The 15,688-nt window shown below is 42.6% G+C and overlaps 1 protein-coding gene across 1 annotated transcript in view; it reads left to right on the forward strand.

The window, feature by feature from the left end:
* CHAMP1 (chromosome alignment maintaining phosphoprotein 1) overlaps nucleotides 1-15,688 on the forward strand; it is a 51,716-nt gene that overhangs the window by 32,000 nt on the left and 4,028 nt on the right. The gene's annotated exons all lie outside the window — the stretch shown is intronic.

The following is a 15,688-nucleotide window of genomic DNA, read 5'->3' on the forward strand; positions in this document are numbered from 1 at the left end:
TCGCTTTATAGATTTCAGTGCTTGTTTTTTTTTACTGGTGCTAAAGTGCCACTCAAAGTATCAGACAAGTCGCACCTAAGCAGGCATGGACCCTGCAAAGGTCACTCATAGGGGACTCTGAAACCACGACAGCTATGCTGGCCTCTTGCTAAATCGGAAGGTTTACTAATGAGTTGGACACTCTGCGGCTTAGGAAGGAATGGGGTCAATGGGGTCAGCAGCAAGAACACATTAGGCAAGGCAGCTACACCAGCAACCCATTCATAACAGAGCTTCCGCCAAGTACTTGACAGAGCTTGGATACAAAGACAGACAATTAATCTCCTAACAGCCCAGCTGCTGCAGCCTCTGGACACATTAACTCTGTGCCTGCGAGGGCCAGCGAAGGCTGCTCTTCTCCTCCTGCTTCTCCTTGGTCTTCTGTGACACCCAGTTGGGATCCAAGGAGTTCACAGCATGTCACTAGGAATCGTACCGCATTTGGACCATTCTTTCACTATGCAAAATTTTTTTTATGCAATATACATAAAAAGGCAACAGACATTTTTTTTACATCTTCCAAAATATTTCTCTCATGCTGCTGGATCACACTTGCAGATAGTTTCTATGGGACCCTGTAAAATGTTCTTTTCCGTAGTTCTATTTGTGGTTTATTATTACATGAGCTCTCTTTACAATATCGTCACAGTAAACATTGTGGCTGCAGATTCACGTAACAGCACACATGAGATGCTACTTCTAGCATGATGGCACCCACTAACTGTGGCATTTTCTTTCACATTGAACACATTCTTCCATTGCAGTATCTGCGGGTAGTCCGGATGTCTGCACTGCACTGTCGTGCAGGCCTGTGCTAACTTCCTGAAGCCAGCAAGGCCTCAGGTCTAATCTCTTTGCGTAAAAACTATTAAACAAAGCAGCGTCTTTCATCAAAAGAATGTGGCTAAGACAGACTACTACGCGACTAATAAACTGGAGAAGGAGTGACAAACGTTCTCAAATTGGAACTTTTTCATTGTTATTTATTAGTAATGAGCAAATCACCTCCTCAGAACGCCAAGGAAAAGCTGATGGTAAGGGGCAATGCATACGGCAAAGTGACTCCCACACCATGGTAGACAACTCTGGAGGGGGTGCTGGGCAGTGGATCTTATGCTGCACGGTGGCCATGGCCGTGGGCTGGTGCCTTCACCAGGGCATGGACTGGCACAGACGGTTCAACAGTGCTACCGGCATTCTCATCCAAAGTCCACATTAGCAACCAGTGGGCATTTTTGGGCCAACTGGTGGCAACATCAAGAGGGATGGTTGTCAGGGCATCCCTTGGGCAGCCCTGGTGTTGTGCACTATTTCTGAACCTCTGCAAACTGGGAAAAGAGCATGCCTGCCAAGAAACAGTCAGTATCCTTGGCGAGCAGTTTACTCCACAAGTCAATCTTAATTCTAAAGTTCTCTGGTGTGTATTGTACCGCAGGGGTGGGGGAGTGCCTGGATACACTCGGTGCACCCTTGTGCAAACGGAGGAGCACCTGCACCGTCGCTGGTCTTGAGGAAGAGCTGAGGGCGCAAATGATTGTTGAGTGATGAACCTCAAAACTCCAGCATCTCCCCCTGAAGAAACTCCATGCCATTCTATCGCTGGGCAAACCTTCCAACGTCATAAGCCGGACGCTGTTTTGCTGCCCTGGGCTGCTGACGGGCACTCTTTGCTTTTCGAGGGAAACAAAAGTGTCTACATTGTAGATAAACCAAATATACATAGCTTCATGTTGTTAAATAACTAAAAAAACTAAGATATCTGTGTTTGTTGTAGGAAAAATGGGCAAATATAATGCTGCAAAATTGCTGCTAAATTTCCATATTTGTGCCGCTAAATTTCAATTTTTGTGCCGCTAAATTTGCTAATCCATGCCGCTATATCCTGGGGGGTCTGATTAAGAGAGGCATTCCTGACACTCTGCTCTATGGGCTTTTAAAGACCTGTGAAGTGCCTGGGTACCTCTGTGTGTGTGCTCAGGAAGCTGGGGTGAGGTGCAGATAAAATCCAGGAAGTTAAGTGCGGGACTTTACTTATTAACGTACAGTATGTAATGTTTGAGGTAGACTTGCTGTGCAGGATCATGTATTACCAACAGTTGAGAAAAAAAATCCTAGTTCCAATGAAATGGCGTACTTTCGATGGGACACTGACAGCCCTGATGAAACTCACCGAGATAAAGATAGATCGAAATCACCCCTGTATCCCACCAAATGAAACGCTGCTAATCTGAAAAATAAAGTAGAGGAAATGTTTGTTTTTTGTTATCGTTGCCTGGGCCAACTAGATCGTATGTAATTGGCACGGTCCATGTCCGTCATTACTTTTTGCTCTTCATCAATACATTCGAGAGACCCCATTTCCACTTTCATACTGTCTACAGTAGAAATCGTGATCAAGGTCAAAAGTTGTGGATTGCAATTGCGATAAAAAAAAATGCCACTGCTGACTCGAGTATATACCCACCTGTATTCGCTCAAAGGTAGAACATTTGTTAATGAAAATTGCCTGTTGTGAGAAATATGAGATAGAAGAAACACAAAGTAAGCTTCGTATATGCTTGTCAAAACAAAAAGGAAATGCCTTCCTCGTTCCTGTAATAATGACGCTGGTAGTATCATCTCATTAAGGCAAGTGCAGCGATATTGCCACCCTCAGTGAAGGAGGTGCACTGGGCAGCGGATGGGCAGCGGATGGAGACCCACCCCGGGACCCCGGAGAACACTCTTCATTGGAGCGGCCTGGCCTGCCACAAATAGGGGGGCGCGGACATTCTCAACTGTTTCTTTTGTAAAGCGCTCTCACACCTTTGGGTAATGTTCGCGCTATATAAAATCGCATGAAATAAATAAATAAAAAAGTGACAGAGGGAGGGAGACAGAGGGAAGGAGGTTAGGTGGTTCGGGCTCGCTTGCTCGCTACACAGGCCTTACTGTGTCACAAAATGATGCTTCTCCAAAAAGTGTGTCACCAACATGAAAAGTTTGGAAAGCTGTGTCCTACACTATCCAACACTTACCCTACTATTACTCCCCCTGGAGTTAGAATAGTAATTTTAACCCCTACACTATCCAACACTTACCCTACCATTACACCCCCCTGGAGTTAGAATGGTAATTTGAACCCCTACTCTATCCAACACTTACCCTACTATCACACCCCCCAGCAGTTAGGATAGTAATTTTAACCACTACACTATCCAACACTTACCCTACTATTACACCCCCCTGGAGTTAGAATAGTACATTTAAATATATTAAATAAAATTAAAAATTAATTTAAATAAATTAATAAACATTTTTGTAATTAAATTACAATTAATTTAATATTAAGAAAACATTAAATACTTACCTATACTTAAGTTGTAATGGCATGCGTTGTAATAGCATCTGCGTTGTAATGGCATGCGTTGTAATAGCATGCGTTGTAATGGATCTTGCGTTGTAAAAGTTGCGTTGTGATGGTATGCGTTGTGAATGTATGCATTGTAACGTCATACATGCCCTAATTCTGTTAAAGACTGTCTTATTTCCCCTGAGAGATGGGTCCAACACTTCAGTGGTATACAGTGGTGTGAGTCATGAACTTTCTATATGGCCAAGGGATATTGGCTGCGTCTCAAGTGCTCTGTCCTTTACCTTGGATGAAGTCACCGAGGCAATTAAGGCCACATCAGGAGGGAAAGCCCCAGGCCTCGATGATGTACCGACTGATCTTTATAGAGCAGATCCTACTTTTTGGGCAAAAATTTTACCTTTCGTTTTTAATGCTGCAAGCCAGGTCGGCTTTCCCCCTTCTTGGGCCAAGGCGGTAATCATTCCGATTTTTAAAAAGGGAGTCAGAGATGATCCGACCTGTTATAGGCCAATTTCACTCTTGGACTCCGCAGCCAAAATAATGGGGAAAGTTGTCCTTGCCCGCCTAACAGACTGGCTAGATCAAAATAGTATCATCTCTGATCTCCAATATGGATTCAGACAGGGAACGGGCACATTGGTTCAATGTCTTAATCTTCACATAGTGATTGGGAAGTACACGGTCGCAAAGCGTTGGGACCTCCATTTGGCATTTATGGACCTAACCTCAGCTTTCGACCTTGTAAATAGATTAAAACTCTGGGCGTCCCTTCATAGTATTGGTCTGGATGTAGACTTGATTTCCTTCTTGGCGGCCATACATGAAAATACCATAGCCGCAGTGCGATATAATGAGGATGGCAGCCTAATCGATCCCTGGGCTGTCAAAAGAGGGGTCCGACGGGGGTGTATTTTAGCTCCCCTGCTGTCTACATGTTACATCAATAAACTAGCGGACGCCCTGACTTCCTGCTGTAAAGACATCCCAAAAGCCGGCACAAAAATGATTCCGGCATTACTTTATGCCGATGACGCGGTCCTGGTGGCAAGGACCTCGAGAGGGCTGAAATCTCTTTTAGACTGTTTTATCAATTTTATGGACTCTCTGGGTTTAATAATGAATTTTAAGAAATCACACTCCATGTCTATTGGTTCAGGTAGAGCAAGGAAGGCCACATTCTAATGTAAGGGCATGGAATTAACAAAAGTTCCTGCCTTCCCGTATTTAGGTGTGCTTTTTAATGATAGGCGCTCGTGGTCCACGCAGCGCGCAGACAAAAAGAACACACTAGCTAGAGCTTCTGGGGCCATCTTAGAGTTTGCAAAAAGAATCGGCTCCAAACCACTCCCGGCACTCGTGAAGATTTACAATGCCAAGTGTCTCCCTATGGTGACTTATGGGAGTGATGTATGGGGATGTATAGAGACTGGTGAAATCCAGGCAGTAAAAAACATTTTTTTTCGTAGATTGCTGTCGGTCCCGGCCTCTAACCCAGTTTTTAATATTCATGAGGGACTTGGATCTGGTTTTATTTCGGACCAGATTTCGGTTACCCCCTTATTGTGCTGGCTGAGAATTTGGACTCAACCTTCCCCTAATTTGAATCAGTTGATCATCCAAGATAGCATTTCCCTGGATAAAGGGCAAGATATACCTTGGGTCCGCTATATTAAGATTCAAATGTAATCTCTTGGCTGTCTTGACTTATTCCTAAGCCCTAGAGCTCTCGGTAAGTCGCCCATTAGAGATCTGAAGCGCCAGTTTTTGGATAGATCCATTTTAATAAGGGAGGAAAGGGAATTAGTCAAACCCACTGTGAGAAGCTTTGTCATGTTGAGTTTAGGTAGACAGTTGCAACCATATCTAACATATATAAATAAACCTTATCATCTATTTGCTTTAATTAGATTTAAGCACATTATGGTGCCCTGGCTACTAGCTTTCCCGAAAGGGTTTTTTAAAGAAGGGTCGCTAAGTCCCTGTCCTTGTGACAACTTCTCTGAACAGAATACCCTACACATGATATTTTTCTGCGACTTCTATGCTTCGCTACGCAAGAAATTTATCATTCCTCTCCTAAGACGGTGTAACTTTGAGCAATTCAGGCCAGCACTGGCACACCTACAAATGTTGACATCTCCAGTAGTGTGTTTGGGGTGGCTAGTTATATTATTGGAGCAATCAGGCGCAGGAATAGGCTCACTGATCCATAGTGTGGACCTCGTATTAAATGAATTTATCAAGTTTTTATCCAGTTTTTTCCAATTTTTTTGTAAATTGTTGACTTTTGATTAGGTCAAACTTTTTATCTTCTATATTTATCTAAATTCCAAAGGGACGATGCGTTTGGGTAGGAATGTTTAACATATGATGGCTTATGGGAAATCTGTTAAAGGTCTGAAAATCTGATTTAACTTTTTGCATTAATGTATTGTGTTCTGAATTGTTATGCTCTGTGATTTGCACTTTGATGGTTTTAAAATTAACCGAATAAAGTAACTTTTGACTTTGAACTGAGAAAACTAGTGGTACAATCTCCGCTTGCTATATGTCACTGGACACGGTACACACTAGCGAGAGTGAACAAGAAAGGGGTGGCGATAGTAATTACACATGTGCAGATAATCCTTTTTTAAGAAAAGTAACGAGAACGAAGACAGGGAATTAAGGAATAAACAAACATCCTGGTACTCCAGGAGGACGAGGCGGGGCAAGAGAGGGAGAGGCCCAGGAAGAGAGGGGTTACATGAAGACGAGGAGTTTGAACAAAAGGAACTGAATGATGTGACTGTAATGAACCTAACAAGTAAACCTATCAGTCCAGACATGGGCACACTTCTGCAAAAAGTGATGGGTTTTTGTCTGACAAATGTGGGAGACTTGTGTAAAACCAAGATAGATGTATTCAAATATATCAGGAGATTAAAATTGAAAAAATTCTTCTCACTTAATCCTGTTACGAATAAAGCACCTGAGACAAATTACTCTGACCTAGTCTGTAGTAATTTAACCACACAAGATGTATATAATACTAGAATGCTACTTTCCATAACTGAACATGAAGGTGACCCCTACACAATGAGCATGGCCCTTAGTGATCTGAATGTACACCTGGACTTTCACATTAGTAGTGGCTTAAAGGAAAAATCTAAATGGACACCTCAACTGCTGACTGGTAGTAATGTGGACATTTTTCACAAGTTAGTACTACTAGACTTGGACAAAGACACCAGCATGCGAGCACACCGTACCAACAGAAGAGACAATCTCACCAGGGGAGAGAGATGCACTCCGAACATTACAGACGGATGGGAAATCACGATACGAGAAGCTGACAAGGGGGGCAATGTGGTTTTAATCAGATGTGCAGATTATGAGCGAGACATACTATCACAGCTCAGTGACCCAACGTGTTATGAAGCCTTACCTTGTAATCCGATCTGGCCCCTCGTAAAAATCATCAACTCTAAACTAAAGGGATGGCATGATCAATGCCTTCTTGACAGAAATGAATACACGTACCTGACGGTAGCCCATCCGAGATACCCTTGCATATATACTCTTTCCAAGGTCCGCAAAAACCTCCCATTTCCTCCTGGCAGGCCTATAATATCGGGCATAGGAAGACCAACAGAACGGATCTCCGAATATGTAGACCCGTTCCTACAGCCCTTTGTGCGTAATCTACCATCACCTATCCTGGACACTAAACATATCCTGGGCATACTCAATGACATCATGTGGGAGGAGGGCATGACACTTGTAACACAAGACGTGGCAGCACTGTATACAAGCATCAGGCATGAACATGGATTACAGGCAGATCGGCCATCCATTGGGAACACACTAAAATGTTGCTCGAGATGACAGAACTCATCTTTGACAATAATGTGTTCCTGTTCAAGGAAAGATGGTATAAACAAAAACGGGGGATGGCTATGGGCTCAAAATTTTCGCCCTCTTATGCCAACCGGTTCATGGGCAGACTGGAAGAGCGATGTATTTGGAGCACACAGGGCAGTAACTGGAATTATTCGATCCTGTTTTGGGGCAGATTAATAGATGACTGCCTCATGGTCTGGACAGGATTCACAGAGAAACTTCTTGAATTTTTCACTCACTTGAACAGTAATGACCTTCACATTAGATTTACTTTCCAATTCAGTCAGAAGAATATTACCTTCTTAGATGTAGAACTTTTATCTCAGAAAATAAGATCCAGAGTAGACTATTTAAGAAACCCACAGCATGTATTGCAATCCTTCATGCCTCAAGCGCGCATCCTGGCCATCAGATAACTGCTATCCCATATGGTGAATTTACACAAGCTAGGCGCAACTGCAGCACAGAAACTGATTTTAAAGAGTGCATTGAAAGTATGGCGACTAGATTTTCACAGAGGTGATATTCCAAGAGAATTGTACACAGGGCCAAAGAGTGAATATCCAAAGTCAGCTGACAAAACACTCTTAACGCGCTCCATGCGTCGGACGGCCCCCGGCCGTCTGACGTCACAGTGGGCGTGGGCGTCGGACAGCTGGGGCCGTCTGAACCCCGCCCACTAATTAATTCGCCCGCACCATGGCGGAATTCGCGATGCGGTCAACGGGTTAAAAACAAACCAGAGAAGAAGACAGACATCAAGTCAGTACGTCTTATCACGGATTTCAATAAACATGCAAACACACTAACACGTAGCATGCGGAGACATTGGCACCTACTCACTGCAGACAAGACACTGCAAGTATTCACAACGTCGAGGCCAGAGATAACCTTTCATAGGGGTCTATGTCTAAGAAACATTCTTAGTCCTAGTTATCCAAGAGTAGAGCAAAGTCCAACTGGGTTACCCAACACACTTTGTTTTTTTTTCAAATATGGACACTGCTCCAGGTGCAGATGGGCCAGTGACAAAAAAAACAATTCACAGGACCAAACAATAAAGTGTACAAAATTGACAATAACATTACTTGTCATACAAAGTATGTGGTGTATGCCATAGAGTGCAAATGTAGATTAAGATACATTGGTAGCACCATCAGATGTCCCAGGGAGTGCATTGGGGAACACATGAGGGCTGTAAAACAAGGAGACAGCAGATATCCGATGGCCACACATGTAGCAGATTGCAACTCTCAAGGTACACACAGATCCTTTTCCTTTTAAGGGTTTGATGTTACACCCATGGACCCAAGAGGAGACAGCAGGGAACTAACAGTCAGGAGGAGAGAAGCTCTATGGATTATGAGACTTAAAAGTGTGGAACAGGCTCCCTCATTTTAGACGTATGGTCTGGGGAACAGCGTTTACAACGCAACTTTTACAACGCAGTACCTTTACCACGCAACTTTTACAACGCAAGTCGTTACAACGACTTGCGCTGGGGGGCGCTCTAGGATAGGGAATAGTTAATTTACTATCCAAAACCTTCCCTACTATCCACGGGGACTGGAGTTGGATTAGTAAATTAAACTATTCACTATCCAGAACCCTCCAACGCAAGTCGTTGTAACGACTTGCGTTGTGAAAGTTGCGTAGTAAAGGCATGCGTTGTAAAAGCATGCGTGGTAATGACATACATCCGTATGGTCTGCACATAACGTGATTTGTACCTTTGGGCTTGTGTACTATGCCTAAATGTGATAACCATTAGGAACACTCTTTATCTCTTCTATAAGGTTTTCTTTATGTAACCCATTCAATCTTTCTCTTAAGGCTTTTCTTACAGAAATGGGCATATTACGTACTATATGAGCCCTAGGGGGTCACCTCGTCCTTAAGAATAAGTTTGTGGGAAAAACATCTTGAAAGTTTTGTGCCCCAATGCTCCTCCAACCCCATCCAAATGTGCAACAACAATAAGGTCTCTGTAACCCAGCACCTGATTAGGATTTAAGGACATTATTACCTCTTTGTTGTGGCCACCCTAGGAATCATGAGCCCTTTCTAGCAACGTGGTTTCAGTAGTCTGCAATGATGTAAAATAATTCTTCACATCAGGTGGTTTGTTGCCATATCCTACCAACTGTACGTTTGGCAGTTTTAAAATGTATGCCTGGAACTTTATCCAACATTTCATTGTCAATTATGGTATATCTAGCACCAAAATATGCCATTATGGAGAAGTCTTGACTACCAATTTGTATTCTACAGATAGGAGAATCCCTTTTCACTTCTCCAACTTCACATATTTCTAATCCTTATTCCTCTGGTATTCATCTTTAAAAACCTCTCTGATTTGATTAGTGTGCCATCTACTTCCAAATATACTTTATTTGCCACCCATGTATCCCTTATGTCTCCTTCTGCACATACGGGCATAATGACATCTTGCCTTATGCATTTTAAAAGAGGTAAAATGGCCTGGAATCTATCTGCACCATTCTTTTATTTCCCCCATATCTCAGGTGATTTATTCAGATTCTGTAACTTAATCTGGATATTGACATTTTCTTTAGACGTTAACCCTTTCATACCAACCACCATTACCTCAAATTGATGTGGAATGAATACTACTTTAACCATGGACAAGTCATCTACAAACAGCAGTATTTCTTGCAATGATGTGTTATTTCTGTGCACAAATTGACCTCGAAACATTTGATCCAGAAATACCAGTTAGTCATATTTGGCTGTCAGTTCGTTGATATACGCATTCACTGACTCATTGCGTAATTAACTCTGTTCCAAAACATATGTCTGGCGGCTATTCCATTTATTTTCTTTCCAAGTGTAGTCCTAGTTGGTTTACAGCAGTCTCAAATGAATCCCATTTATCATCTTCGTAATCTAATATTAAAGGAGGTAAATGCTTTGAAATCCTACAGCAGTTTAAGATTCTCCTCCTACAGTTTCAACTTCAGCTTCAAATTGGAATTGGTGCGCAGCTCACAGCAGTTATGCTCTCAAGCCTCAATTTCCCTCTACAGGCTTACTTTTCCAATTACTATTTTGCGCGAAACTGAATCGCTGGTTTCCTTACACTTCAAAGAGGGCAGTGTGCATGCAGCAGGCGTACTTCACACACGGAGCGTGGTGAATGCTCATCACTGTACTATAGAACTGTAATGCCAAAGTTAGTTTTGGTGGCGTTCGTGTGTGTATTCGCACAAGCGCTTTACTCTACAGGACATTTTACCCCCTCAACCCGCGCTTCAGCATATCAAAATACCACCTTGCAGGTCTACTGATGTGGACTTTGCTTTCGAGATCAACAGAACTTCCCTGAGTTAATATCTGTTAATGCCTTTATTCCTGGTGGTCTTATCTTCAAGAAATGGGCTGCACTTCAAACTCTGTCAGTGCCACACTTCTCAGACACTCCATTATACTGCAGCTCCCCACTTTGCCCTCTCGTAGCCAGTATTTTCAATATGCTTTTCTGACACAAGGTGGGTATAATGTAATATTTTACTGAGCTGATACAGTTGACGTCTATTGATAGGAGAGATCCGCATAGACAGTCCTAGACTGGGATTTTTGAGTGACGAAAACCTCAGCTTAGCAGAGAATCAATCATTTCAAGATTCCACTAAGATGCCATAGATGTTTTTTCTCTGTGTTTTATTTTGTATTCTAATGATAACTACAAATGCCAGAACGGAAACGGCAGATTTCAGTGGGAAGAATTATGACCCACCCTTTAGCCAGTCGATTGCGCTTTAGTATCAAGTATCCGTAAGCCATCACAGTACCTTTCATCCAGGGCTGCCCTATAAACTATCATTCTAAAAGTTCCAGCTACTTCCACCATCATTGCTTTTATCAACTGCCCCCACCCCCGTAGTCTAGCTTACAGTTTTTATTAGTTTCCTTAGTCCTTAGCCTCTTCTGTATTAAACACTCCAGTAGCCATCCCAGTTTCCTTTGCATGGACCATTGCACATCACATACTCCATAGTATACCAGTGAGTTCATGTGTGTGGTGGAGTGCAACGCAATGAGAAGAGGCCACAGATGTTGGTGTCTTAAAATCAGGAAGTATTTGTCTCTAAAGCATGCACTGTCTGTGTGTGTGTGCTTGTTGGACGACACATTGCTGATGCATTTGTTCCTGTTGCTATGAGTCAAGCATGTTCTGTATTATCTTTGTCTAACGGAGGTTGCACTGTTGATGCTCATGCTATACATGCGTTTCTGAGTAAGCAAAGCTTGTTGTCTGCTCAGGTCTGTGTGGGTGATGAGAGCCTATTGGCTACTGCTCATAGAGTGGCCGTTTTAAAGATCTGGAGTTTTCCGAGGAATAAGATACAAATTAAGCCTATTAGATAACATAAGTTCTTCAACTGTGAAATACCTATTTTGGGCTTACCAAGAACTTAGTGGGTTTACAGCCTACCCATTTCTTGCCACTAGTTGACTTTGTCACTCATTTGCTTGCTTCTTATTTCGTTGTTACCTTGCCCATCTTGTGTTTATGCCTCCCCTGGAGGATAGCCTCTTTACCATCCTTTTGATTTGGTGATTTGTATTCTTACACTGCTCACTTGCAGGGAACTACTTTTTCTTTTTGGTTAAGCACTCAATCAGAGTGCATGCGTTTTTCTGTGCTTTCCCTCGTGTTTCTTTTGTTAACAACTCCATTACAGTGTATGAGTGTTCTAGATCTTCTCTCTCGTGTTTCTCCCTCCATGTTTAGAGTTGCTGTCTCCCCTGTGTGCTGCACTCTCTGCTGTGCTTTTTGCCTCCTTGCCCTATGTTGCTCTCTCCTTTGTATGACTTTCTCCCCCCTCCTCCTCCATCCGTACCCTCCTCCCTTGCTCCACCAAACCATGCCTGTATTTTCTTTTTTTTTTTTTTTTTTTTTTTTTTTTTAATAGGACCAGGCAGCTGCTACTTGCTACTACGCTGCTCTGCATATATTAAACATCCAAAGTAGCAACTGCCATCTTGGATCGGGGAATTAAAACAAATTGGAGGCAATATTCTGCTGGCACATGTATTTCTGCTAATGTAAACGCTGTTACGCATATACATGTCAGCAGCATGACACAGCCACCAGGAGCAGCATGTCATCGCACCTCCATTACATCCCCCAAACATACTGTGCAGCATCGACACATGTTACACATGCTGTACAACATTGAATTTGGTAAAAAAAAAAAAGCATTGCCGAAGGAAATAGGTTAGCACAGCGAGACCTAGTGCCCGTGATTTTTACTTTTTGTTAGTACTTGAGGTCCAGCTTTAAAATTCAGAAAACAAAACTACAAGTACCTGAATCTAAGTACTCCAGGATTGGAATATCTAATCATGCCTTACAAGAGAAGCCTTGTGTGTGAGTGCTATGGTCCGTGCAGTACTTATTGTATTATATGAAAACGTGTTACTGTTTTTCTCCCTTGATGTACCTGTTCTGTGTGTTTGGGAAATGTTATTTCTGCTTTCTCACTGTCTTTCTGTGTAAAAGGAAGCATCAATGTCTGCTGCTATCTTGTTCATGCTCTGTAAAGGTACTTGCTTTAAAAATGCCATTATTGCTGATTTTATTTTCTTCCTTGAGCTTGTGGTGCTCTGATGGTTCCTATGCAGTAGGTGATTTGTTTTTGAAAGAATCCTGATTTGCTGCCGGCTGTGCATTAACTGCCATGTGCCTCAGGAATAGACATGCCTCCCTTGCACTGTTTCTGTGGGAAGTTTACAAGGTTGTTCATGTGCTATACCTGTTCGGTATGTAAGGAGTCACTTGTATTACATCTCCTAAACCTGCACCATGATTGCGGAAGCTGGCGCATCCAGTTTTTTAATCAAATTATTTCCGAAGGCAGAGGCATAATTCCCTTTAACATGCAACATGCCCCAATAACCCCCCTTCTAAGATACGGTGGGAGGGAGTCTATAAAGGGGGACAGTTTTCAATTTTTCACCAGGGCGCATAGAAGCTTCTGACATACCTGCATCCTAAATTCCCTCAACTATGCCCACCCACCCTGTCGAAAATTCATGTCTGCAAGTTCAAAATTGCATTTAAAACCATGTCCCATCACATAGGTCCAAAACTGGTGACGCCATCTTTTATCTTTATTGACCTTTCTAAAATAAAAATACGTTATTCTTTAACATCTTTTGTTACACTTCCTTGCATGTTTGTCTGACTCTCTCGCCCTGAATGGACTGTTTATTAAAGGGCTCTGAAAGCCTCCTTTTTTCCAGCTGTGTATTTGAGTCTTAACACGAAGGATTTAATTGGTTTTAAATCAGAAATTGAATGTAAATATTAATCGGAACAAAATGATATATTCCAAGCTTTTTTATAACACAGATTCAGTGGCGTCACTAGGGTTGGTGTCACCCGGTGCGGGTAACTCATGGTGTCACCCCCTCACGACTTACCGCATAGACCTCCTCCGCTCAGAGTCCGCCAGTGGACACAGATGGCAAATTCCCAGAGTACTGACATGACCACCACAGCATTTTCATGAAAAGTTACGGCTGGCCAATCAGAACGTCAATTACGGCAGTACCATACCAGGTTTTGCAGTACCCCATTGACTTACTGGAAAAAATGCTCCCTCAGCAAGTAATTTTTTATTTTTAGTGCATAACGGTCCAGACATCACTACCTTTTCTGAAAAATGTACCCCTTCATAAGCACACCAAGGATGTATTTCAACAAATATTTCTTAAACCTGCTAAAAAGATTTACCATAAGTAATAGCATTCCTTCTGAGTAAAATCCTAACTTCTGCCAAGTTGTTTTTTTCAGTATCAAAGAACAGTTTCCAATGGGAAATAAAATGGAAAATCATTGTTTTTAGACTTCCCTTTTTTCTTGTACCAGTACCACGTTTAACAGATCAGTGGGAAACCTTCTAAGAAAGAGCCAAAGCAAGAGAGCTTGTTTTTTTGGAACATTTTGTGCAGTCACACATAAATAATGTAGTGAACACCAGCTCTGAAATAAATCATGATTAGAGATCGCTCCTTGACACGTCTCTTTAAAGCTGAAGCTCTCCTTTTTAATAGCACTGTGTGTGTGACTGTCTGTCTCATCTTGGGCCGGCCTTGGGGACTGTCTGGGGGGAAACAGCCATTACAACGGGGGCTTTACACCGTATTACCATTATGCCGCAGCTTTCACAACGCAAGTCGTTACAACGACTTGCGCTGGATGGCGCTATATACTAAGGAATAGCATGATTTACTATTCGAACACCTTCCCTACTGTTACGTGGGCTGGAGTTGGAATAGTAAATCATACTATTCCTAAATCCAGCGCCGCCAGCGCAAGTCGTTGTAACGACTTGCGTTGTGAAAGCTGCGTCGTAATGGTAGCGCGGTGTAAAGCCCGCGTTGTAATGACATACATCCCTGTCTGGGAGTAATGCGATTGCCGCAATCTGAATCTGATTGTGTGCCTGCACTGCCACATTTCTAACCAGGGCCGGCTTTAGCACTGGTGGCGCCCTGTGCGACAATGTTTGTTGGCGCCCCCCCTTATGACCACCTTTACCACAGATTCCCTCACTACCACCATTTGATAGTGCCCCTCAAGTCTCCATAGCCACTATCTTAGATTCATTTCGTTTTATAGCACCACTCATGCCAGTTTAAGATGTCAACATTTTTTACATCACACATGTATTGCACAGGGACAATCATCGCTGTGAAAATCAGTATATAGGAAATGTTACATAAGACAGAGACCTACAAGGGGTAGGAGTCACATGTCATCTATACTGGTAGGCAGTATAGTTTAAGAGTCCTTGGACTGGAAAAGCAGGTATTCAGAATTTAAAATTTAACACCATTGTTAGGGGTTTTCATTAATAAAAAGTAGTGATTTTTACCCAAATGACACCCTTTTGCAATATTAGGACAACGAAAGTCTGGGCAAAAATGATATTGCTTTAATATTTTATTGCCATTTGCATGCAGCTTGTGATGGCAGTTAATAGCTCACTGCTCTATATTAAGATGTTAACTTATAAACTGAAAGTAAGAAAAGGATCTCAGACCAAACTGGTAACCCATTGACCTATTTTTTTATTATATGCACTTTGTGATGTTAATGGGATACACACTTTGCAGCAGGCATGTTAAACCTCTGCCCTACGATCTGTCAATACTTTCAGTAGAAAAGGCTCCGGACTCTATCCAGGAAGAACATTAATCACTGGAGTTGTCATTTTTATTGCAGGGACAAAGTATGCGGCATCTGGTGCTTTTAAAGCGTTGAACATGGTGCCCCCACACCAAGTCAGCGCCAGAGCCAGCCAGCATAACTAACCAGATTGGTGTCACCCCATGATGGGGTGACACCCGGTGCGGTCCGCACCCACCTAGTGACGCCAC

This window comes from Lissotriton helveticus, chromosome 8 (assembly GCF_964261635.1).
Source record: "Lissotriton helveticus chromosome 8, aLisHel1.1, whole genome shotgun sequence".
NCBI classification, from domain to species: domain Eukaryota; kingdom Metazoa; phylum Chordata; class Amphibia; order Caudata; family Salamandridae; genus Lissotriton; species Lissotriton helveticus.